Below are 25,444 nucleotides of genomic sequence, written 5' to 3'. Positions count from 1 at the left end.
CAGCGATAAAAGACCGGACCGCCTAAGAACGGTAAAGAGACTGTCACCTACATCTAAGCTTATGGGTTAAAAGCCGGTGACCCGCTGAGACCAGGGATGTAACTGTAAGGGCAGCCTCACACGACCGGGTTCCTATTGCGGAATCCCCGTTTGGCGTCTGCAGCGAATCGCACACGTTGAAGGGCATGCAAAATTGTTTTTTTTCGCTCACACTCGTAGATACAAATTGCGTATTCTACAAGTGGAGGGGAAAAGAATTGCAGCATACTTTATTTCGCTGTGGAACCCGCGCGGACAGCCTCCATTGAAGTCAACTGAGGCGGTCTGACCCGCAGCCCATATGCAATTAACACTGTAAATGGGCCGTGGGGACTGGCATCATCACTAGGCAACAGTGCAGTAAAATATGGAGAAAACAATGTGTACTGCGCATGACCAACAGCGAGCCGCCGCGGTCATCCGCAAAACAGGAAAATTCAGGTACGCAGGGTCACCCCAACCGGCTTCATAGCCAGAATCCGCTGAAGGCCTCCCGCCTACGAAATCTGGCCTGGTCGTGTGAAGCCGCCTTATACTTGCATTCCCCGTCATCAGTGCTGAAAGCCGCCTCTTGGGGGAATTGACTAGCGCCACTAACTACTCCGCCCATTATAAAAGTAGAATGAGTGGTCTGCATCGAGCGGCAGCTTCCAGTGCTGATATCAAGGGAACGATGGAGTAGGTAAGTATAACACTTACCTCCCTTGACTCAGCGGCTCACCTTTCAGCCCATAAGCTCAGCTCATAGGGCTAAAAGTAGATGACAGATTCCCTTTAAGTCTATATTAGGCCCAATGCACACAGGCGCCTGCTCCAGATCCCGCAGCAAATACTGCCCATAGACATGCTATGCAAAATGCTTTTCCGTGCACACGAGCAGAAATCAACTGCGATTTTCCACTCAAGGGGGAAAACAAAAAAAATCACAGCGTGTCCTATTCTAGTGTGGGCCTCGCAGTCTGTGGAAGCCGTCCCTCCCGCAGCGATTCCGTAATGTCAATTATTGAAATCGCACAGATCGACGTCATGGTCGGTGTATCATTCTGTGCACGTGCGGCGGCGCGCTAGCCGGCACATCCGGAGCACAGAGAAGACGACATGGCACAGGTACACAATGTTCACCATCGGGGCACAGGGTCTGACTACGCTGCGAGATCTCGCAGTCTGAATCCAACCTGGCAGTGTGTATTTGGCCTTTAGGAAATAATGTAAATGAAATTCCCTAATAAGTGACTTTTGCTACAGATGTCTTGCACTTAGTAAATAGCTGTATAAGTTTTCTTTGGCAGTGGCCATATTTGCACAAATGAAACTTCTAAAACCACGGACTCATCGGTTGCCTGGAGTGCATTATATGCACAGGAGCTCCTCAGTGAAGAGGGGCTGCCCTAGTCCATGCCCTGACGAACCATTCCCCCTCCTCTCTTAAATGAAAGGGGTTAGAGTGGCTTTTGGGCATGTGCAGAAGCCCGAGAGTCGTCCTAATCTGCTGTCCTTAGCCGATCAGCACATGAGTACTACAGCAGGGCCTCCTCAAGGCTTTCACATAATAAAAAGGGGAAGGTGATAAATTTATCATCATATAGATTTTTTCTGGCTAATTTAGCTTGATAATGGTAAAAAAAAATAATATAGGAGAATGTATAAGGCCTCATGTCCACGGGGAAAATCAGATCCGCTGCAGATTCTACATGTAGAATCTGCAGCGGGTCCCTCCTGCCCCGCGGACATGAGCGCTGAAAATAGCAATTTAAAAGCATTTACCTATCCGTAGCGGGCGGCGAAGCTCTGCTCTTCCTCACGGCCGGATATTCACTTTCGGCCGGCGGCACGTCGTCGACGTGCCACGCGCATGCGCCGGGCACATCCGCCGAGCCGAAGCAAGGGAGATGCGGCCGTGAGGAAGAGCAGAGCTTCGCGGCCCGCTGCGGGTGAGTAAATGCTTTAAATTCCTATTTTAGGTCTCCCGCGGATCCGGACGGCTTCCATAGGCTTCAATAGAAGCCCGCGGGAGCCGTCCCCGCGGGAGACCCGCATGAAAATGGAGCATGGTCCAGATTTTTTCATGCTCCATTTTTTTTAAAATCACTTTTATTGACGATCCGCGGGTATTTATCTACCCGCGGGTGGTCAATGCATCCCTATGGGGTGCGGATCCGCGCGCGGGAGATCCGCTGCGGATTTTAAATCTCATTTTGCCCGTGGACATGAGCCCTAAGGCTGTATTTACACGGGCGGTATTCCCTTGTGAGTCCTATCTGATTCTGAGACAGAACCTGCATGGTGGAAGAAACCATTCATTTGAATGGTCAAAAGTAGATAAATTATCCCTCCAGGATCATCCTACATATACAGCCAGGAGCCATATGGGGAGACGCTACAGATCTCCCACGGAGGCGCCGCTACAGATCTCCCACGGAGGCGCCGCTACAGATCTCCCACGGAGGCGCCGCTACAGATCTCCCACAGAGGCGCCGCTACAGATCTCCCACAGAGGCGCCGCTACAGATCTCCCACAGAGGCGCCGCTACAGATCTCCCACAGAGGCGCCGCTACAGATCTCCCACAGAGGCGCCGCTACAGATCTCCCACAGAGGCGCCGCTACAGATCTCCCACAGAGGCGCCGCTACAGATCTCCCACAGAGGCGCCGCTACAGATCTCCCACAGAGGCGCCGCTACAGATCTCCCACAGAGGCGCCGCTACAGATCTCCCACAGAGGCGCCGCTACAGATCTCCCACAGAGGCGCCGCTACAGATCTCCCACAGAGGCGCCGCTACAGATCTCCCACAGAGGCGCCGCTACAGATCTCCCACAGAGGCGCCGCTACAGATCTCCCACAGAGGCGCCGCTACAGATCTCCCACAGAGGCGCCGCTACAGATCTCCCACAGAGGCGCCGCTACAGATCTCCCACAGAGGCGCCGCTACAGATCTCCCACAGAGGCGCCGCTACAGATCTCCCACAGAGGCGCCGCTACAGATCTCCCACAGAGGCGCCGCTACAGATCTCCCACAGAGGCGCCGCTACAGATCTCCCACAGAGGCGCCGCTACAGATCTCCCACAGAGGCGCCGCTACAGATCTCCCACAGAGGCGCCGCTACAGATCTCCCACAGAGGCGCCGCTACAGATCTCCCACAGAGGCGCCGCTACAGATCTCCCACAGAGGCGCCGCTACAGATCTCCCACAGAGGCGCCGCTACAGATCTCCCACAGAGGCGCCGCTACAGATCTCCCACAGAGGCGCCGCTACAGATCTCCCACAGAGGCGCCGCTACAGATCTCCCACAGAGGCGCCGCTACAGATCTCCCACAGAGGCGCCGCTACAGATCTCCCACAGAGGCGCCGCTACAGATCTCCCACAGAGGCGCCGCTACAGATCTCCCACAGAGGCGCCGCTACAGATCTCCCACAGAGGCGCCGCTACAGATCTCCCACAGAGGCGCCGCTACAGATCTCCCACAGAGGCGCCGCTACAGATCTCCCACAGAGGCGCCGCTACAGATCTCCCACAGAGGCGCCGCTACAGATCTCCCACAGAGGCGCCGCTACAGATCTCCCACAGAGGCGCCGCTACAGATCTCCCACAGAGGCGCCGCTACAGATCTCCCACAGAGGCGCCGCTACAGATCTCCCACAGAGGCGCCGCTACAGATCTCCCACAGAGGCGCCGCTACAGATCTCCCACAGAGGCGCCGCTACAGATCTCCCACAGAGGCGCCGCTACAGATCTCCCACAGAGGCGCCGCTACAGATCTCCCACAGAGGCGCCGCTACAGATCTCCCACAGAGGCGCCGCTACAGATCTCCCACAGAGGCGCCGCTACAGATCTCCCACAGAGGCGCCGCTACAGATCTCCCACAGAGGCGCCGCTACAGATCTCCCACAGAGGCGCCGCTACAGATCTCCCACAGAGGCGCCGCTACAGATCTCCCACAGAGGCGCCGCTACAGATCTCCCACAGAGGCGCCGCTACAGATCTCCCACAGAGGCGCCGCTACAGATCTCCCACAGAGGCGCCGCTACAGATCTCCCACAGAGGCGCCGCTACAGATCTCCCACAGAGGCGCCGCTACAGATCTCCCACAGAGGCGCCGCTACAGATCTCCCACAGAGGCGCCGCTACAGATCTCCCACAGAGGCGCCGCTACAGATCTCCCACAGAGGCGCCGCTACAGATCTCCCACAGAGGCGCCGCTACAGATCTCCCACAGAGGCGCCGCTACAGATCTCCCACAGAGGCGCCGCTACAGATCTCCCACAGAGGCGCCGCTACAGATCTCCCACAGAGGCGCCGCTACAGATCTCCCACAGAGGCGCCGCTACAGATCTCCCACAGAGGCGCCGCTACAGATCTCCCACAGAGGCGCCGCTACAGATCTCCCACAGAGGCGCCGCTACAGATCTCCCACAGAGGCGCCGCTACAGATCTCCCACAGAGGCGCCGCTACAGATCTCCCACAGAGGCGCCGCTACAGATCTCCCACAGAGGCGCCGCTACAGATCTCCCACAGAGGCGCCGCTACAGATCTCCCACAGAGGCGCCGCTACAGATCTCCCACAGAGGCGCCGCTACAGATCTCCCACAGAGGCGCCGCTACAGATCTCCCACAGAGGCGCCGCTACAGATCTCCCACAGAGGCGCCGCTACAGATCTCCCACAGAGGCGCCGCTACAGATCTCCCACAGAGGCGCCGCTACAGATCTCCCACAGAGGCGCCGCTACAGATCTCCCACAGAGGCGCCGCTACAGATCTCCCACAGAGGCGCCGCTACAGATCTCCCACAGAGGCGCCGCTACAGATCTCCCACAGAGGCGCCGCTACAGATCTCCCACAGAGGCGCCGCTACAGATCTCCCACAGAGGCGCCGCTACAGATCTCCCACAGAGGCGCCGCTACAGATCTCCCACAGAGGCGCCGCTACAGATCTCCCACAGAGGCGCCGCTACAGATCTCCCACAGAGGCGCCGCTACAGATCTCCCACAGAGGCGCCGCTACAGATCTCCCACAGAGGCGCCGCTACAGATCTCCCACAGAGGCGCCGCTACAGATCTCCCACAGAGGCGCCGCTACAGATCTCCCACAGAGGCGCCGCTACAGATCTCCCACAGAGGCGCCGCTACAGATCTCCCACAGAGGCGCCGCTACAGATCTCCCACAGAGGCGCCGCTACAGATCTCCCACAGAGGCGCCGCTACAGATCTCCCACAGAGGCGCCGCTACAGATCTCCCACAGAGGCGCCGCTACAGATCTCCCACAGAGGCGCCGCTACAGATCTCCCACAGAGGCGCCGCTACAGATCTCCCACAGAGGCGCCGCTACAGATCTCCCACAGAGGCGCCGCTACAGATCTCCCACAGAGGCGCCGCTACAGATCTCCCACAGAGGCGCCGCTACAGATCTCCCACAGAGGCGCCGCTACAGATCTCCCACAGAGGCGCCGCTACAGATCTCCCACAGAGGCGCCGCTACAGATCTCCCACAGAGGCGCCGCTACAGATCTCCCACAGAGGCGCCGCTACAGATCTCCCACAGAGGCGCCGCTACAGATCTCCCACAGAGGCGCCGCTACAGATCTCCCACAGAGGCGCCGCTACAGATCTCCCACAGAGGCGCCGCTACAGATCTCCCACAGAGGCGCCGCTACAGATCTCCCACAGAGGCGCCGCTACAGATCTCCCACAGAGGCGCCGCTACAGATCTCCCACAGAGGCGCCGCTACAGATCTCCCACAGAGGCGCCGCTACAGATCTCCCACAGAGGCGCCGCTACAGATCTCCCACAGAGGCGCCGCTACAGATCTCCCACAGAGGCGCCGCTACAGATCTCCCACAGAGGCGCCGCTACAGATCTCCCACAGAGGCGCCGCTACAGATCTCCCACAGAGGCGCCGCTACAGATCTCCCACAGAGGCGCCGCTACAGATCTCCCACAGAGGCGCCGCTACAGATCTCCCACAGAGGCGCCGCTACAGATCTCCCACAGAGGCGCCGCTACAGATCTCCCACAGAGGCGCCGCTACAGATCTCCCACAGAGGCGCCGCTACAGATCTCCCACAGAGGCGCCGCTACAGATCTCCCACAGAGGCGCCGCTACAGATCTCCCACAGAGGCGCCGCTACAGATCTCCCACAGAGGCGCCGCTACAGATCTCCCACAGAGGCGCCGCTACAGATCTCCCACAGAGGCGCCGCTACAGATCTCCCACAGAGGCGCCGCTACAGATCTCCCACAGAGGCGCCGCTACAGATCTCCCACAGAGGCGCCGCTACAGATCTCCCACAGAGGCGCCGCTACAGATCTCCCACAGAGGCGCCGCTACAGATCTCCCACAGAGGCGCCGCTACAGATCTCCCACAGAGGCGCCGCTACAGATCTCCCACAGAGGCGCCGCTACAGATCTCCCACAGAGGCGCCGCTACAGATCTCCCACAGAGGCGCCGCTACAGATCTCCCACAGAGGCGCCGCTACAGATCTCCCACAGAGGCGCCGCTACAGATCTCCCACAGAGGCGCCGCTACAGATCTCCCACAGAGGCGCCGCTACAGATCTCCCACAGAGGCGCCGCTACAGATCTCCCACAGAGGCGCCGCTACAGATCTCCCACAGAGGCGCCGCTACAGATCTCCCACAGAGGCGCCGCTACAGATCTCCCACAGAGGCGCCGCTACAGATCTCCCACAGAGGCGCCGCTACAGATCTCCCACAGAGGCGCCGCTACAGATCTCCCACAGAGGCGCCGCTACAGATCTCCCACAGAGGCATCGCTACAGATCTCCCACAGAGGCATCGCTACAGATCTCCCACAGAGACATGGTGTGACCAAAAGCACTCCAGATTTATTGTACCAAGGGCATCATTCATTCCTTATCAGTAAGTGATCTACTTTGTCCAGAGAATGTGGTCATTTACTTAACAATAGAATTTCTCATAATTAAAAATTCGCAGATGTATTAACATCAACATTCAAGTATATTTGGCAAAATAATAGATAATGTAATTCTGGGCTTAACGCCATTTAGGGTTAATTAGTGAAAATAATGCATAGATTGTGAGCACACAGAAAAAAAAAGTCATGAAATTAGAGAGTATATGAATAATTGTAAAGACACCTGTCGTATAACTCAAAAATAAAAATGGCAGGAATATGAAAAAAAACTAAACATAGAATCCTGGTGGACCCACACCATCTTTCCACATAACTGTCAAAACATCACATATGTAAATCTGGCTTTTCATTAACAAACTCGCTTATTAAAAATAATGGTTATTCATCCTGAGAAAATCTCAGTTCACCTTTCAGGCGTATTCTCATCTAATTGTCTAAGATTTTCCGTATTTGTCTATTTTTAATTAAAAGTAGATCACGTGTGTCTAACAAAGCGCCCTAGCAGGAGCTCTATAACAACTTCCAGAAGTCACAGCTCTCCAAGCTCACTTACACTTCTACATCTGTTCAGACATACAGTAATGAACAAAATGACACACAGTTACAAAATACAAGTATTGATAGATCTAGAAAGGAAATGCATAAAAACACACTATTTTAACAAAATGGCTTCATACACAAGCGATTTTTCACCGGGACTGACAGTCCGAGTCTGAAAAATCACTGCATGTCCTATTCTTAACCAATTCCCAGACGAGATTAGGACATGTATTGTGAAGCGCCCTGCACATGGGAGAGCACACAGATGGGGTGCCCGTACGCTGTCCGCTATGAGCTGCGCCCGAGAATATTAGGCATAACTCCCAATCCCCCTGTAAATACAGCCTTACAGGGAGTTTTTATTTCTGTGCAATATGAAGAACGAAACACTGAACAGTGGACGGAGGACATTGTACATGTAGAAAAACTGATGGTAACGCCCATTGGCTACAATCCATGATATCTAATGTTTTCAAAGACTAAATTAGTAGAGATGAGCGAGCACGCTCGTCCAAAGCTGATGCTCGAGAGAGAACATCGGTCTTTTCGAGTAACTGCTTACTCGCCTGAGCACCATGCGGGGGGAGGGGGAGAGAGATCTCTCTCGAATATCAGCCTTAAACGGGCGTGCTCGTTCATTTCTACTAATTAGTATTACAGAAAACAGAATTCCCAAATTTGCAGCTCTTTGGTCTGTATGGAATCCTACAGAGGGAGGGTGGCGCCAATCGTTGCTTACCATAGCTCTTCCGCAGGAGCCACGGTGTTGTATGCATGACGCTGCGGTAATACTATATATAGCAGCATCAGGAGCGGACTCAGCAGTTGCAAGCAGCGCCCCGATGATCTCGCCATGAAAAGGCGGAAAAGAGGGTGGTAAGCACAAGGCTGTTTTTATTTGTCAAGGATGGGGGGAGGGGTAGAAAAAAAACTGAAGAAAAAAAAATTCCTGCTGGCTTTTGGCTGAATGCAAAAATGTAGCGATGAAGTATGCAGGGAAGTATGCATTTAATACCACCGGACTTCACTGGATAGTACATGCAATCTTCTCCATAACACATTACCAAAGAGGCCTGGGAGATAAAACATCTCTAAGGCCGCTGCGGTAAAACAGCTGACCTGAGCTTCCATTGATTTCAATAGGACTTCTCGACCGAGCGGTCTGCTCTATTTGAGCGCGCTGCAGCACTTTTTAACGCACATCACCCATTGCAATGATGGGAACGGTCCAAACACAGTTGTAAATCTGTTTAAAAACGTGGCGTTATTACAAATGCCCGTGTGAGCGTGGCCTAAACAATAAAATACAAATACTAACAAAAAGCTAAATAAAATTGTCCATAATTATGAACGCGCACATATAACGCCTGCAACCTGCCACTAGAAGGACTACTGTTTGTGAAAACCAAATCAGCCAGGCTGAGGCCGCCTGCGCACCAACGGATTTCTGCGGAATCTGCGACAAATGTCAGCAACGTGGATCCGCAGCAAATACCATCCATATCATGCTATGGGAAATGGCTTTTTCCTGCACACGAGCGGCAAGCAACCGCGATTTCTGCTCGTGGAGGAAAAAATAAAAACACAGCACGCTCTATTTTTGCACGGATTCCGTGCGTACAGCTGCCATTGAAGTCAATAGAAGCCTTGCAACCCAGCGGCCCATCCGCAATTAACATTGTGGACAGGTCGCGTATTCCGCGTCTTCACCTAGCGACGGCGTGGGAAAAGTAAACATTTGGTTAAAAAAAATCTGTATGCCGCGTATACATTGGTATATGCTGCGTATGAAACACATTGTGTACGGGCAGCACTTACATACGCAATCCCAATCTGAAGCAGTGCGGGGATTTTAGAAGTCATGTGATACGAGGCCATATGCTGTATTCGCAGAGCCGACATTTACAAATGGGAAGACCCGCAGCATTTCATGCATACACCCGCGGACAGGAGCCTCTAGGCTGCTTTCACATCTGCGCCGGGGATTCCGCTTTCCTGCTTCGTTTAGGAGGCAGTTAAGGGGAATCCCCACAATGGAAGCAAACAGCGTCAGGCAGACCCCATTGACGATAATGGGGTCCACCCGCTTTCCGCCCAGCTGCTCGCGTTTGGGGACGAAGAAAAAGTGCTGCACGCAGCGTTTCCTCTTCCTGTATCTGCAGGTGATCTGCGACGGACCCTTCCGACCGGAGGTTCTGACAGATGTTAAACCGGCCCAGACAGGGTTCACACTGAACAATTAGCATTCAAATTTACAAATTCACATGATCCAATGACTTTTTAAATGATAATCGTTCCTTGTAAAAAAGCGCTGAAGCTGGGTCACAGAGGTCGAAAATCCCGTGGAATGACCGCACCGAAAAACCGCGAGATTTCGGCGGCATAATCGCAGCCACAAAACCCATTTTGCCGTGTGCATTTCTGTTGCGGCCATCTCTCCCTATAGAGAGGAGAGAGGCCGCTGCGGAAATGAAGAAAAAAAAATTGACATGCTGCGTCTTTGTTCTCCGCACGGCTTGGCCGAAGCGTGTGGACGAGATTTTGGCAGAACCTCGTCCACTTTGCTGGCCAATCCCGGGATTAGGAGCTGCGGGCGGAATTGCCATGAAGACATTCCGCACCAAAATTCCACGGCAATTCCGTCCTGTGTGAACCCAGCCTTAGACTGACAAAGGAGGGGAATGAGCCTAAGTGAAGGCTATTTTGGCTTCTCAGGTATTCTTGATGTATTTGATATATCTGATGTAGTCTGAGTGGCTACAGGGTACCCTCGTGTGAGCCACGCATTAGGATGCACAGAGAAGGTATGTGTAAGGCGAGGGAGATTTGTGAATCAGGGCCCGATATTGCCCTCACCATCCATGTGAAACTGCTGCGATTCATCTGACAACAGCCTGGCATTACTGCGGGGAATGAAGGAGTTCCAGGCCACAGCGGTGACAACCGCGACAGAGGAGCACGGAGTTCTCCCATTGTGACAACCGCGACAGAGAAGCACGGAGTTCTCCTATTATGACAACCGCGACAGAGGAGCACGGAGTTCTCCCATTGTGACAACCGCGACAGAGAAGCACGGAGTTCTCCTATTATGACAACCGCGACAGAGAAGCACGGAGTTCTCCCATTGTGACAACCGCGACAGAGAAGCACGGAGTTCTCCTATTATGACAACCGCGACAGAGGAGCACGGAGTTCTCCTATTATGACAACCGCGACAGAGAAGCACGGAGTTCTCCTATTATGACAACCGCGACAGAGAAGCACGGAGTTCTCCTATTATGACAACCGCGACAGAGAAGCACGGAGTTCTCCCATTGTGACAACCGCGACAGAGAAGCACGGAGTTCTCCTATTATGACAACCGCGACAGAGGAGCACGGAGTTCTCCTATTATGACAACCGCGACAGAGGAGCAGGGAGTTCTCCCATTGTGACAACCGCGACAGAGGAGCACGGAGTTCTCCTATTATGACAACCGCGACAGAGGAGCACGGAGTTCTCCCATTGTGACAACCGCGACAGAGGAGCACGGAGTTCTCCCATTGTGACAACCGCGACAGAGGAGCACGGAGTTCTCCCATTGTTTACAGTTTCTTTTGCCGGCCCGCTGATAACACTAAGCGGTAGCACAAAAAGATACAACAAGCAGCGATTTTTTTCCTGCATCGCAATGTGATTGAACCCGTTCAAAAGTATGGGTTTTGTATCTATGCGAGATTTGTGTCTCGCAACGCACAAATCTTGCACGATTTTGCCGCACATAGTTTATCTCCCCCTCCCGTGTTACTAGAAGCAGACGCACCATCTCCCCGCCGGTAGGGTCTGCGGACAGATGCTCCTTCATAAAGTCTTGGAGCTTTGGCTACATAAGAAATCTTACAAATATAAAAAGTAAAGTGGGAGGGAGCTACTAATGTCAGCTCTACCGGTGTGACAATGTGTCCGAACGCTCTCAGAACTGGAAACAGATGGGGCAGTTTGCTGGTTCGAGAAGTTGGCCAACTGCACCCATTTCCTAAAAATGTAATCCTGAACACTAACCTTCGGCATACTGCGGCCATTTATTCCACGCTCCCTTATAAACAAGCCATGCCTGTTTCTGAAAGGCACAACGTGTCTAACACACATAGCGAGGCCCAATGCACAATGGCGGATTTTTGCTGCGGAATCCACGACGGCCGCCTGGCGGATTCTGCAGCAATGTCTGTCCGTAACATGCTATGTATAATGATTCTTCACTTGCCATTTCCGCTCGTGGAGGAAGAATCGCAGCATGCTCTATTTATGAGTGGGCCTCAAATGGATGGCTTCCATTGCAGTCAATGGAAGCCTTCCGACCCGGGTCGAGTTTGAAATGTCAATTTCGAAGTCGCCGCGGATCCGCGTCATCACCGGTGCGGCATTCTCTGCACTGCGCGCTGGTTGGCATATCCGCAGCACACAAAAGACCAATCCGGACAGGTACGCAAGGGAAGAGTGGGAAGGGTCACTGGCTGGCACAGGGTCTGATTCCGCTGCAAGATTCCGCATGTGGAATCCAACCCGGTCATGGGCATGCAGCCTTAAATGTGGTGCAAGGCACGGGCACCATTTTTTTTGCTGGGGCAAAATTGAGCCAGAATTCTGATGCCAATAGCTGTGTAATAAGTCGGGTTGAGTATCTAAGGGAAAAAAACAACCTACGACACAATGAAAGGTCAATAACTAAAAATAAAGACTAATGTGCTGGGAAAACAAAAGCTACATTAGGACTATTTATAAGCACTGAGGTTAGCACTGGAATGACTCCAAGCGCTGCCAGTGACCTCAATGACATCGGCTTACCTTACTGATATCAGCAGACCTGCAGCTACACTTATGGGGGGAGGAAACATTCTCCAAAGTCATACTGAACTCACCATAAACAGTCCATCACATCCTCGCCTTTGAAAACATTGTGACAATGGTCAATACAACGAGGAGCTGGAAGTGTAATAGAAGGCATCGCCCCCATTCATTTCAACCAGAGCAATGCCTTCTGTTACACTTCCGGCTCGGCTGATTGGACAATGGCCAGACGGTCAGATGGTTGGTGAGAATCCCAAGTGGCAGACCCCTGCCGGTCACCTACAGTACATTCCCAGAGAACCACATTACCAAGATGCCAGCGATGCTGTGCCCCCTGGCTCGGGTCACACTTCTGTTGGTTTACAAGAAAAATGGAGCAGCATTCTGCGCTTTTTCCGGTAAAGTGACAAAAACCGAACAGAACCCATTATAGATAATGGTTCTGTCAGGCGGTCCCAGTCTCAGAGGTTTTGATGCAGCATGCTATTTTCTTTCTTCGGTTCCATAACATCCTTACTGGATACAAACCAGTGGACACAGCAATGGGGTTGGCATGGGAGGTGAGCACTGCTGCAGACTGGGAACCAATGGGAAGCAGGGAGCAGATATGGCAAGGTCAGCACCTTTAACCCTCCTGCGATTAGGTGGGGCACATCATCACTGCAGTGTAAAAGTATGGCGGTTCGTGGGAATGGCCCGTTACATAATATTACGCCAGGAAAGAGATAATAGACCAACAAGTATCAATTGTAGCCATTTCTTACATAGTATTCTAGACAAATCTAAAAACCCCGACCCTCTGCTTCCTGGGACCTCCCATCCTTCTACTAAGAGGAGAGCAAGCAGAGCCAGAGCCATTCTAGCAATCCACTATCCAACACCCCTATGCTCCCACTCCGCAGTCACGCCCCCCCCCCGACGGAGCGCCCCCACTCCGCGGTCACGGGGGCCCCCCCCCCCCGACGGAGCGCCCCCACTCCGCGGTCACGGTCCCCCCCCCCGACGGAGCGCCCCCACTCCGCGGTCACGGGCCCCCCCCCCCCACTCCGCGGTCACGGGCCCCCCCCCCCCCGACGGAGCGCCCCCACTCCGCGGTCACGGGCCCCCCCGACGGAGCGCCCCCACTCCGCGGTCACGGGCCCCCCCCCCGACGGAGCGCCCCCACTCCGCGGTCACGGGCCCCCCCCCCCGACGGAGCGCCCCCACTCCGCGGTCACGGGCCCCCCCCCCCCCCGACGGAGCGCCCCCACTCCGCGGTCACGGGCCCCCCCCCCCCGACGGCGCGCCCCCACTCCGCGGTCACGGGCCCCCCCCCCGACGGAGCGCTCCCACTCCGCGGTCACGGGCCCCCCCCGACGGAGCGCTCCCACTCCGCGGTCACGGGCCCCCTCCGACGGAGCGCTCCCACTCCGCGGTCACGGGCCCCCTCCGACGGAGCGCTCCCACTCCGCGGTCACGGGCCCCCTCCGACGGAGCGCTCCCACTCCGCGGTCACGGGCCCCCTCCGACGGAGCGCTCCCACTCCGCGGTCACGGGCCCCCTCCGACGGAGCGCTCCCACTCCGCGGTCACGGGCCCCCTCCGACGGAGCGCTCCCACTCCGCGGTCACGGGCCCCCTCCGACGGAGCGCTCCCACTCCGCAGTCACCGCATCTTCTCCTGGCTCCTCCAGTCCCCTGGGTCGCCTCACCTCCAGCCGGCCGGATCCTCTTCTTCCTGTGACATTACATATATTCTCGGCAGTCTCCTTCCTGCAGGTCAGTGTACCCGGTCACTAGTGACGTAGTGTTCACTGCCTAACATGGAATGCCGAATCCTGTGCCGGGCCTGCGCATGCGTGCTGTCTCTCCACGAGTGTTCATATACTATTGCCGCAAGACGGCGCACATGCGCAGTTTTGGCAATAGCTTGGCATAGTATTCGGCGTTCCCTACTAGGCAGTGAATGCTACATGAATAGTGACCGGGTACACTGACCTGCAGGAAGGAGATTGAAGAGAATGTGCAGAACGTCCCAGGAAGAAGAGGATCCAGCCGACTGGAGGTGAGGTGACCCGGGGGACTGGAGGTGAGGTGACCCGGGAGTCTGGAGGTGAGGTGACCCGGGAGTCTGGAGGTGAGGTGACCCGGGAGTCTGGAGGTGAGGTGACCCGGGAGTCTGGAGGTGAGGTGACCCGGGAGTCTGGAGGTGAGGTGACCCGGGAGTCTGGAGGAGCCAGAAGAAGATGCGGTAAGAAGACTGACGGGGTAGGGATAGGCAAGTATTGATTTTTATTCTCCAATGACAGAATCCCGTAAAGGAATAAAAAGAAGTTGCGCCATTGTTATTTGGAATTCGTTTGCACGGCGTTCAGTGTGCAAAACACAATGTAATAACGTTATTCTCTGGAGCGGCACGATTCGGCGATACCAAGCGCTTACGCTTTTGTTTTTAGGTTTTGCTATTCTTGTACACAAAAAACACTTTCCTTAAGGCCCCCTGTCCACAGCTAGCGATATTCTGCCGCGGGGAAGGAGGGGGGAGAGCCGTCTGGTCTCCAAAGTGTGCCTGTCTGATAGATAGGCTCACCCCGGGGGAATCGCTGCATGCCGCGCTTTAAATCCTGTGAGCCGAATCACGGTGCTTTCCATAGCAACGCTATGGAAAGCTTCACACTGCGTGACTCGCCGGCGAATCATCGCCCGTGGACAGGCAGCCTAATGCTGGGTTCACACAGGGCAGAAGTCCTGTGTAAATCTCGCGGAATGTCCGCAGCGGGACCGCGCAGAATGTCTGTGAGATCTCCTCAGCCGAAGTCCTGCAGGTTTTGGTTCCGGTGTTGAAAGCGGTTTGTTCCGCTGCGGCCATCTCCCCCCATAGAGATAGAGCTGGCAGCAGAAACAGCAATACAATTAACACGCTGCGGCTCTGAATTCCGCGCGGCGTGTCAGTTTCAGTGCGGCTTGGCTGCAGCGGACTGTCCGCAGCGTGGGTGAGATTTTTGCAATTCTCGTCCACTTTGCTGCTTAGTTTGGAATTAGGACCGTCCGCAAAATTTCCGTGCAGAAAGAGTGCAGTCTGCTACAATATCACAAATACCAAATCCAGAGAGGTTTTGGGGAGGGTTTGGTTTTTTTCGCCACCTTTTCCCACTTTTTTTAAATACACTTTTTTCTATTTACTGCATTCAGATCCCCCTAACATTTTTCTTTTGTTGTACTTTTTGATGGCACCATTGATTTTGAATCCTGCAACGCTTTGATTGCTGTCTATTCCGTATTCGCGTACGCTGTGCGGGTTCAATAACAGACTAACCTTTTTTCTCTTGGTCATTACAAACGCAACGATACCAAGCAAAAAATTTTTTTTTTATTCTCACCATAAAAGGGAGAAAGACTTCTTTTACAATTTTTTTATGCTTTGCCCCACTAGGGGGCTGGGATATCCCCATAATGATCATTCTTCTAATATACTGATGTACAGCAGTGTATGGGTCATTCCATGTCAACTGGACCAGGGGTGCCCGCTCAACCATCTCCAATTTTACACGGATGTACATATATGTTTGGAACGAGGTTCTGTAAAGTTTTAGCTCCAGATATCATATACCCGGAGGTCCCACCATCCACACGGCGGCAACAGCAAAGATTTTGCCAAGTTTGACATGTGGCCATTGCAGAAGCAGGGCAGCTGGGATGCCGAAATTCACCCTGTGCCAGTGACAACACTCACACAACAATATGGGACTTGCAATGTAACCTCAAAGTGGCTTCAAAATCACGCTGTGTAATGCGCACGCCACATTCTGACACTATACAACTCAAAAACAAAACCAGTTGGTCGGTGCCGCTTTTCCCAGTCCACTAACCACCGGCATGACAAAAAAAAAAAACCCCGTTTCGGCGCGGGACAACCCCTTTAAAAGCCAAATCTAACCTCATTTCAAAGTCGAATATATCTCAATGTGGGACTGCGCCAAATTTATTTTTCGTTATATCACTGGATAGAGCATAAAAAAGATGATTCTTGTACAAAAAAAATTAATTTTGGTGTTTTTTGGTGTTAAGGAAGAAAAATCCCTTTGAAGGTGGTGCAATTTCTTCTGCGGAATCAGCATTAATTACAGCATTTTTCAGCTATGGAGATGTTGCACAAATATGAACCGATGGGGGTCAAACGCACGAGCGATATTTTTCTGCATGGCTCCGCCATGTGATGCTGTGCGGGACACAAATCGCGGCATGTTCTATCCTGCATCGCTCATTGCTCTGCGCCCCTCTGTGACAGCCACAAAGAGAATCCCTGCATTACCGAAATGATGTGAGGCTGTTCTGCCATGAAAAGGCCTCGCATCCCTGTAGAATTCCCATGGCGGGCAGCAGGGGGCAGGATTCCCAGCCCCATACTGCGCTAGCCCCTGTGAAGTTATCCTGAAGCTACCTACACACGGGCGGACGTGTTATCAGACTAATAAACTCGGCCAAATATCACGCTCATGAACATGCGATTAACCAGCGAATGCGAGGCAAGCTTCAAGCCAACACGCATCGCATTAGCGGAATCCCATTCCTCACACGTGATAGAAGATCAGAAGGGATTACCATTGATTTCAATGGGACACCTCACATCGCACTCGCAAAGCATGTGATGCATTAAAGGCGCATTGAAATCAATTGGTGATGCATTCCAAGGAAGGAGGAGTGATGGGACGTGCAGTGAAATATAGCTCATGTATATGACTCCGTTCAAAAGAATGGGGCTCATATTTGCGCAAGATTTGTGCATCTCCCAAAGCACAAGTTTCTCAGTTGTGTGAAGGCCTAAAAGTAGCTACCACTTCCACTACACCTGACCGATTCAAATATGATGTGGCTGGCCATTCGCTTGAATAGAATGGCATGTAGTACCACATTTCTCCAGCAGGGACAATGTAATGCCAGATCCGATTTTCCCAGCAATGTCAGCTGCCCCCCAGTGGTCAGAGCAGCCAGAACTGCACCTATCAGCTAAACATACTGTACGTAATATGCCGTAAGAGTCAGAGAAGGGCTTAATTACAAAAAAATGATATTAAATATCACAAAAAATAAAGAGAAACAAAAACTGCATTACTTTTGCCAAAAAGCATTAACCCTTTCCAATCCACTATCTGATGTTTAAAGACATTATGATTTAAGGCTGTACAGCTCCGATGTTGGAAGACGTCCGTCGGGGTTCTCTTACTGTATATTGCCAGCCTCTCTGCTGTCGGAGCCTATCCAACGTGTCACCTCATGCAGTACTGGCTTTAGCCAGCAGATAGCACCGTTGTATAACGGCAGAAAAAGAGTAAGCCCCCTAGGAAAACCAGGATACAAATTGGATTGGAAAGGGTTAAAGCATATGCAGAATATGAAGCAAAAACTAAAGAAAGAAGTCCCCGAGTCTCTGCAGGATCCACTAAATGAAGTGTGGCAGTCCAAGACGGAGTGGTGGATGGCAACTGTCAGAAGCAATGCAGGAGACTAAGTGATGGAGAAAATGATAAGAAGTGAAGCAGAAAAGGAGCGACATGAAGCGATGAAGCTAATTACACCGGCAGGAGTTACTTCATCGCACAGTGCTTAACTATAAACTACATTTACATACAAGCAAAGTGAAGGAATTTGGGAACGTTTCAGCAGGAACAGAAATAAAAGACAAACAGGGATCCCAAAATGCCGATGACACGTACCTATTAACGGCTAGATCAGTATATGCCATGGAGCCAATCCTCCTTCACACAAAGCCAACGTATTCTATACAAATCGTTTATAGAGCCGACTTACTCTACTGATACATCTGCCTGACATAAGAAACACGCCGGATAACCAACAGGTCATGATTCTCCTCCGGGCCAAAATGAAATCTACTTACTATTTTAGGTGGGGGAAAATAATCCTATACAGTACGGACATGGAGGATATATATATATTGATTTCTACCCATCATGATCCCTCTGATAGATAAGACAGGGTCTTATATTAATTGTTGCTCCTAAAGCTTTACCTTTATGACCTGTATAGCTGCCTGGATGCCATTTAAACGGACTTTTTCTATTTAACTGTAACTTGGGGGTATTTTTGGAGTAAGGTATATATTTTAAGCATCCTCAAAAATCCTTTAAAAAAAATCTGAAAATTAATACGGGGCTTATTTTCAGGGCAGGTCTTATTTTCAGGGAAACAGGGTACTTGGGGGAGACGGTTCTTCGTACTAGGCAGGCGTGCAGCTTGCTGTGCCTGGCAATACAAGTGTGAAGAAAGCTGCTACATGTTGATAACTAATGATACACAGATTAGATACTATGTAACCATGCTGAGAACGTGCTATAGCCAAGCGCAGGGTCCCCATAGAACGGGCAGCTCAACCACCAGCTATTTCCATCTGCTAAAGCCGTACGTTAGGAATCAATATCCAGAACGATAGAACACAACCTGCTACTCAATGCCCTAATAAGAGGGGCCGATGCCCAAACACTGGCATAGTATCCCCCCCATCTCCCCAGCTCCTGCTGGTCTTACCTGAGAAGGCATTGTTGCCGGCAAGCAGGATTCTATTAATGGAGGTTTTGTTGTATTTCTTTATCAATATTAGTTTCATGTTGCGGCGGCTTCATCCGGCGAGGACGGAGCGCTCCGGCTAGATGCGGCAGCAGCGACACGATTATCTTTCTAAATTGCCAAAAAGATCAAGTATTTCCAACCACCCTCTCCAGAAGATTGTATCTCGTACATCCAAATGATTTAGGTGGATTAGGTGCAGCTTAATTTTAGGGATTATTTTAATATGATGCGGTTTTCATCCCAGTTATCAAATGAAAGCACAGAAATAAAGCAGGCAGACAATTCACTTACAGTCGAGTGCAGCTCAATTAGAAACGGCAGCATTTGGTCAATTTCTGTAACTACCATTTGGTAGAGTAACCAAGCCTGCGGCCTCCTGTCCGTGAGCGGCTGAATCAATAGCAGCCAGCGCTCAGGTTCCGTGTCACATAGTAGAAAAAAGACATTTGTCAATCCAGTTCAGCCTGTTACCCCCCCAATGTTGATCCAGAGGAAGGAAAAAGCCCTGATGAGGTAGTAGCAGATTTTCATCATAGGTAAGGTTCCCACATTGCAGCCGATGCAAATCTGATCGGGGGGCCGGAAGCCCCTAATCACTGCAGCTTGCAAATGTACTCACTGATAATGATGGCATAGTTTACTCGGCACTGGTCTCAGTGGTGCTCGCTCCTGTGCGGTTACACATGAGCGAGTATCACTGGCATCACTGCTGGAATGGTGGCGGAGCAGACGGTTAGCATTCTTTCCCCTCCCAAGCAGAGATGTCCAGAAGTGACCGACTACTGTTTACACTGAAGGCTTGTTGGTCAGGTTTCTGCATGTATAAGCTGAATGACTCTCGCTCAGTCGCTGTATCCGTTTACACGGGACGGGAGCGCGGGAATTTGAATGATTCCTAACGGTAACCGTCCAGAGTAAATGGGCCGTAAGCCTGCAATTCATGTGTAAGCCATGCTGACTGCCATGACTGCAGGGTCCTGGCCGAATCTCAGGTGTAACTCTACCGTGTCTTGGCCGCAGTGCGAGATGTTACCCATAATGGTTACACGACCGTTAATGCAGTTTTAAGAATCCATTTGAAGCCAGTTTGTCTGTCCATGTAGTTTATAACCTGCTAGGTGGGACTCTAGATTAGCGATGCATCAGACAGGTAATCTCATCGAGGCTTCTGCACTTGTTTCTAAGAGGGGAAACCGCTGAATACTTTGGCAGTTCCTGTCCCTATTGTGTAAACGCAGAAGGAAATTTAATGGCAATTTCCGACTTCAAGAATATAGGAATTGCTGAGTAACTTAAGAGAACCACACCAAAAGTGTGATATATATTCTATTATAGAATATAACACTATATATATATATATATATATATATATATATATATATATATATATATATATATATATATATATATATATATATATATATATATATATATATATATATATATATATATATATATATTTAAATATAATTCACACACACACGTTTATTACACACACATACTTAGGGCTCCGGATGGCAACCACATTTTTTTCAATTTTGTCGCCCTACCACCGCTGTGCACCACCGGACCACCGGTAGTATAAAGTGAAGACTGACTCTGCATCTAGTAAACCTTCCCATCGCCCCACTCCAGAGACTCACACTGCTTGTAATAGCGAGAATCAGGGCTGTCCATAATGATAGCCACTAAAACAGTTGGACTATGTATAGAAGGACCATGTTGTCTGGTAACTGAACAGCCCTCTTAAATTGTACCACTGAAAAAATACAACTGGTCCCACAACCAACGAGCCCTCATGTCTACAACTGGTCCCACAACCAACGAGCCCTCATGTCTACAACTGGTCCCACAACCAACGAGCCCTCATGTCTACAACTGGTCCCACAACCAACGAGCCCTCATGTCTACAACTGGTCCCACAACCAACGAGCCCTCATGTCTACAACTGGTCCCACAACCAACGAGCCCTCATGTCTACAACTGGTCCCACAACCAACGAGCCCTCATGTCTACAACTGGTCCCACAACCAACGAGCCCTCATGTCTACAACTGGTCCCACAACCAACGAGCCCTCATGTCTACAACTGGTCCCACAACCAACGAGCCCTCATGTCTACAACTGGTCCCACAACCAACGAGCCCTCATGTCTACAACTGGTCCCACAACCAACGAGCCCTCATGTCTACAACTGGTCCCACAACCAACGAGCCCTCATGTCTACAACTGGTCCCACAACCAACGAGCCCTCATGTCTACAACTGGTCCCACAACCAACGAGCCCTCATGTCTACAACTGGTCCCACAACCAACGAGCCCTCATGTCTACAACTGGTCCCACAACCAACGAGCCCTCATGTCTACAACTGGTCCCACAACCAACGAGCCCTCATGTCTACAACTGGTCCCACAACCAACGAGCCCTCATGTCTACAACTGGTCCCACAACCAACGAGCCCTCATGTCTACAACTGGTCCCACAACCAACGAGCCCTCATGTCTACAACTGGTCCCACAACCAACGAGCCCTCATGTCTACAACTGGTCCCACAACCAACGAGCCCTCATGTCTACAACTGGTCCCACAACCAACGAGCCCTCATGTCTACAACTGGTCCCACAACCAACGAGCCCTCATGTCTACAACTGGTCCCACAACTAACAAGCCCTCATGTCTACAACTCGTCCCACAACTAACAAGCCCTCATGTAGTTATGTCACATAAAAAAAAAGTGCTATGACTTTTTGAGAGAGAAGTGAAAAAAAAAACAACAAAAAAGGGCTGCTGCAGGAAGGGGTAAAAAAAGCTTTATGTTCAGAGCTATGTGTAGCAGCTATGTACTTGGTTAAATATGAAGTTTCCCCCGCAGCTGAATAGGGAAAAGGCAACATTTCCAGAAGCTTTTTCTACTAAAAGCATAATGAATAAATGAATTCAATATGGAGCAGAAATTCTTAGACTTGCTGCTGTGTATGTCAAAAAAAATAGTATGAAGTGACAATTACACTTTAACCCCTTAAGGACCACCCCCTTTTTTTTATTTTTTATTTTTCCCACCTACTTAAAAAAAAAAACCAACTCTCATTTACCCGTCAGCGTAGCGGTCTGAAGGCTTGCTGTTTTTAGCTGGACGAGTTGTATTTTCCAACGGTAACATGTAATGTACGTTAAAAAGATTTTAAGTGGAGTGAAATGGGGAAAAAGGGCAATCTGCAATGGCAGCCTTGGGGGCTTTCAGAAGGCACTCAGCTGTCCTGGCGACTGCACGGCACACCGTAATCTCATCGCAGAGGGACATTCCACATCCCCGGACTGCAATCGGGCATTTAAATGCCACTGTCAGAACTGACTGCGACAATTAAAGGGTTAACAGCTGCGATCAGCGGCGGTTCTGATTGCAGCTGTTACGGGTGGGTGACAGCTGTAAGAAACAGCTGGCACCCGCATTGTATGGTGCAAGATCAACACCGATCACCCTCCATACAGAACCTCCATGAAATAACTGAACATCATGGAGCATTAAGGACTCTAGGAGGACCTATCCTCCAGATGGGTCCCTGTCGCTCAGCCATTGATGACCTGCTGAATCGAAGACCCTGCCCATCAGCTCTTTGCCGAGGCCAGTCCGCTCTTGAGCCAAGCTGATTTGTGCTTGAAGGCTTTATCACATTTCCTGTAAGTAAAAGAAATGCTATAAACTACCCTCAGACAGCGATGCTGTTGGAAAAATATAAGAGTTATGACTTTTTGGAAGTGGAGGGAGGGGGCAAAGATGAAAAAATCAGAATGATTATCAGTGTCCTTAAGTGGTTAAAGACTAGTAATTCTAGTGTACTGAAGAGTATTGTCCAAGCCTCAGAAAAGGCCATCCATACAGATCATTGGGTCTGCCAACTAGGACTCCCACTGATCAGCAGATTGCTGGACAGGAATCAGACAGCTCCGGTCCCACTGCACTGGTCTGGCTTTGTATTACACACAAAGTTCCTATTCGCTTCAGTAGAAACTTTGCCTGTAATACCAAGTTGGACCACTGCAGGGGGAACAGCGCTGTCTGCTTCCTGCAGAAACTAGCTCGGTGTACAGGCATGTTGGTCCAAGGATCAGTTGATCAGCAGTGGTTCCTAGTAGCAGATCTACTATGGACGGCCTATCCCGCAGCGGCATTACCATGCAGTTACTGACTGCACGGTTTTGACAGGCGATTCCTGTTTAAAATTATTTGCTCCTTTACCGACTCCCTCACGCTGATATAATTGCACACTAATGGTGATTTATTGACTTTTTCTACCTTGGTAATTCTTTTTGAAAACTATAAACACATTTTTTAATCCCTATGGCAAATTTGTGGTCAATCCCTGCCATTGACCACTTAGGATGCTGCAATCCACGTTGATCATGGAATGCAGGCGGTTAACAGAAGGAGTGACCATCTGTCACGGCATTGACCCTCCGCTATCCAATCGCACGGCGGTCGCATGACTGAGCGGCAGTCGTATGCCTAAGCGTGACCTCCAGATCATCATATCTCTTTATCATTACAAGCCAATACAAGCACAGCAGTGTATTATCCAAGTTATCACAGGATCCCATCTTCAAGTCCCTTACGCTGGGTTCATACAGGGCGGATTTGCCACGGCAAATCCGCCCGCGGCCGCTAATCTCAGGATTAGCCAGCCATGTGGACGAGATTTCTCAGAAATCTCGTCCACACGGGACGGCCAATCCGCTGCAGTAAGTCAGGCTGAAACCGCGGCTGCGGCCGCCGCAGCTGCGGTTTCAGAATACGCAGCATGTCTATTTATCTTTTCTTTCCGCCGTGGCCGCACTCTCCTCTATGGGAACGCCGACCGCAACGGAAAAGCGAGCGGCCGGGCCGCTTCAAAGCCGCTGCGGGTTTTTCTGCAGCGGTTCTCCCGGCGGAAGTCTCGCGGTTTTTGCTGCGACCAAACCGCGGGATTTCCGGTGGGAATACGCCCCGTGTGAACCCAGCCTTACAGGAACATAGAAAAACGGAAACAAATAAATGTTCGAAGAAGAGTCCAAGCAAAAAAAAACAAAAAAAACACTTTTTGCACCCCTTTGATTTCGTTTTGTTTTTTGCCATCACAGCACCCTTAATGACCCATGCAATAAATTGAACACAGTATAAATCCTGCACAGAAAACAGTATAAAGGGTTAAAAAAAAAAAAAAAAAAAAGCCAAATGTTTTTTTGTTCATTTTCTCTACCAAAAAATGTAAAAATACAAAGGAGATTTTTAAAAAAAGTCATATGCACCCTAAAATGGTGCCAATAAAAACTACAGCTGGTCACGTAAAAAAAAAATTTAAAATACAGAGCTCGGCCAATGGAAGGATAAAAGAAAGTTATGGGTCTATGAACGCAGTGATGACAAAAGCAAATTTTCCAAAAAAGCGTTTCTCAATTGTGCAAAAGTGGAAATACCTAAAAACAGTTTTGGTGTTGTGGTAATCACACAAACCCGGATCAAATCGGATGATGAACACCATAAAAAGAATGTGCAGAATTGATGAGATCCTCTACCGTGTCACCCGAAAAGTAATACAAGTTATCTAGTACTTTATATGTACCCCGAAGTGGTCACTAGCCACAGCAGTGATATCTACAGCCAGTGATTGGCTGCAGCAGTCACATGTCCTGGTCAGCAGCATCAAGGGAGTGCAGAATGGCTGTGAAGCAATTTAAAGTAACAGAAAACCCCTTAAGTACAAAAACGAGGCCACTTAAGGGGTTCTGTCATTAGAAAATAAAAGACTACATACTTACCTATCCCTCCCCGTCAGTCTTCTTATCGCATCTTTTCCAGGCTCCTTCAGTCCCCCGGGTCACCTCACCTCCAGCCGGCATTCTCCTTCCTGCAGGTCAGTGTACCCGGTCACTAGTGACGTACCGTTCACTGCCTAGCAGGGAATGCCGAGCTATGGCCAAGAGTGCGCATGCGTGGTGTCTCGCCACGAGTGTTTATATACTATTGCAGAGACACAGTGCGCATGCACAGTCCCGGTAATAGCTCGGCATTCCCTGGTAGGCAGTGAACGCTACGTTACTAGTGACCGGGTACACTGACCTGCAGGAAGGAGACTGCCGAGAATATACGTAATGTCACAGGAAGAAGAGGATCCGGAACACGATCCACATGAAATGCGCAGCAGAGTTCACCTGCAGTGTGTCAATTTAGGGCGCCTGCACACGAGCAGAAATTCCGCGGCGGGATTTCCCCGTGGAATTTCCGCTGCTGAAAGCATGCATATGATTGCGGTAACAAACGCAATGCTATGCAGACAGCCGCGGTTTACAAACCGCGGCATGTCCTATTTCTGTGCGGGGCTCCGCGAAACGCCACTCACCCGCCGCCGGCTCCGATCTGCGCATGCGCTGGCTGCCCGGCAAGCCGGCACATCAAACGGCCGGAGCACGGGTGAGTACGCGCTGGTCCCTGCAGGCGCTCGGGTCAGGTCCCGCGGCAAGAATCCTCGCAGCCGTATCCACCCGCCCGTCTGCAGGCGCCATGGGCTGCGGCTTTTCAGTGCAGATTCTACCTCTTCACATA

General features: G+C 51.2%; 1 protein-coding gene across 2 annotated transcripts in view; it reads right to left on the bottom strand.

Moving 5' to 3' along the window:
• Nucleotides 1-25,444, bottom strand: part of TNKS (tankyrase) — a 186,571-nt gene that overhangs the window by 140,719 nt on the left and 20,408 nt on the right. The window lies entirely within an intron of this gene.

Source organism: Eleutherodactylus coqui, chromosome 7, assembly GCF_035609145.1.
Source record: "Eleutherodactylus coqui strain aEleCoq1 chromosome 7, aEleCoq1.hap1, whole genome shotgun sequence".
NCBI classification, from domain to species: Eukaryota; Metazoa; Chordata; class Amphibia; order Anura; family Eleutherodactylidae; genus Eleutherodactylus; species Eleutherodactylus coqui.
The sequence above is the reverse complement of the archived record's forward strand: the minus strand, read 5'-3'. Positions and strand labels throughout refer to the sequence as shown.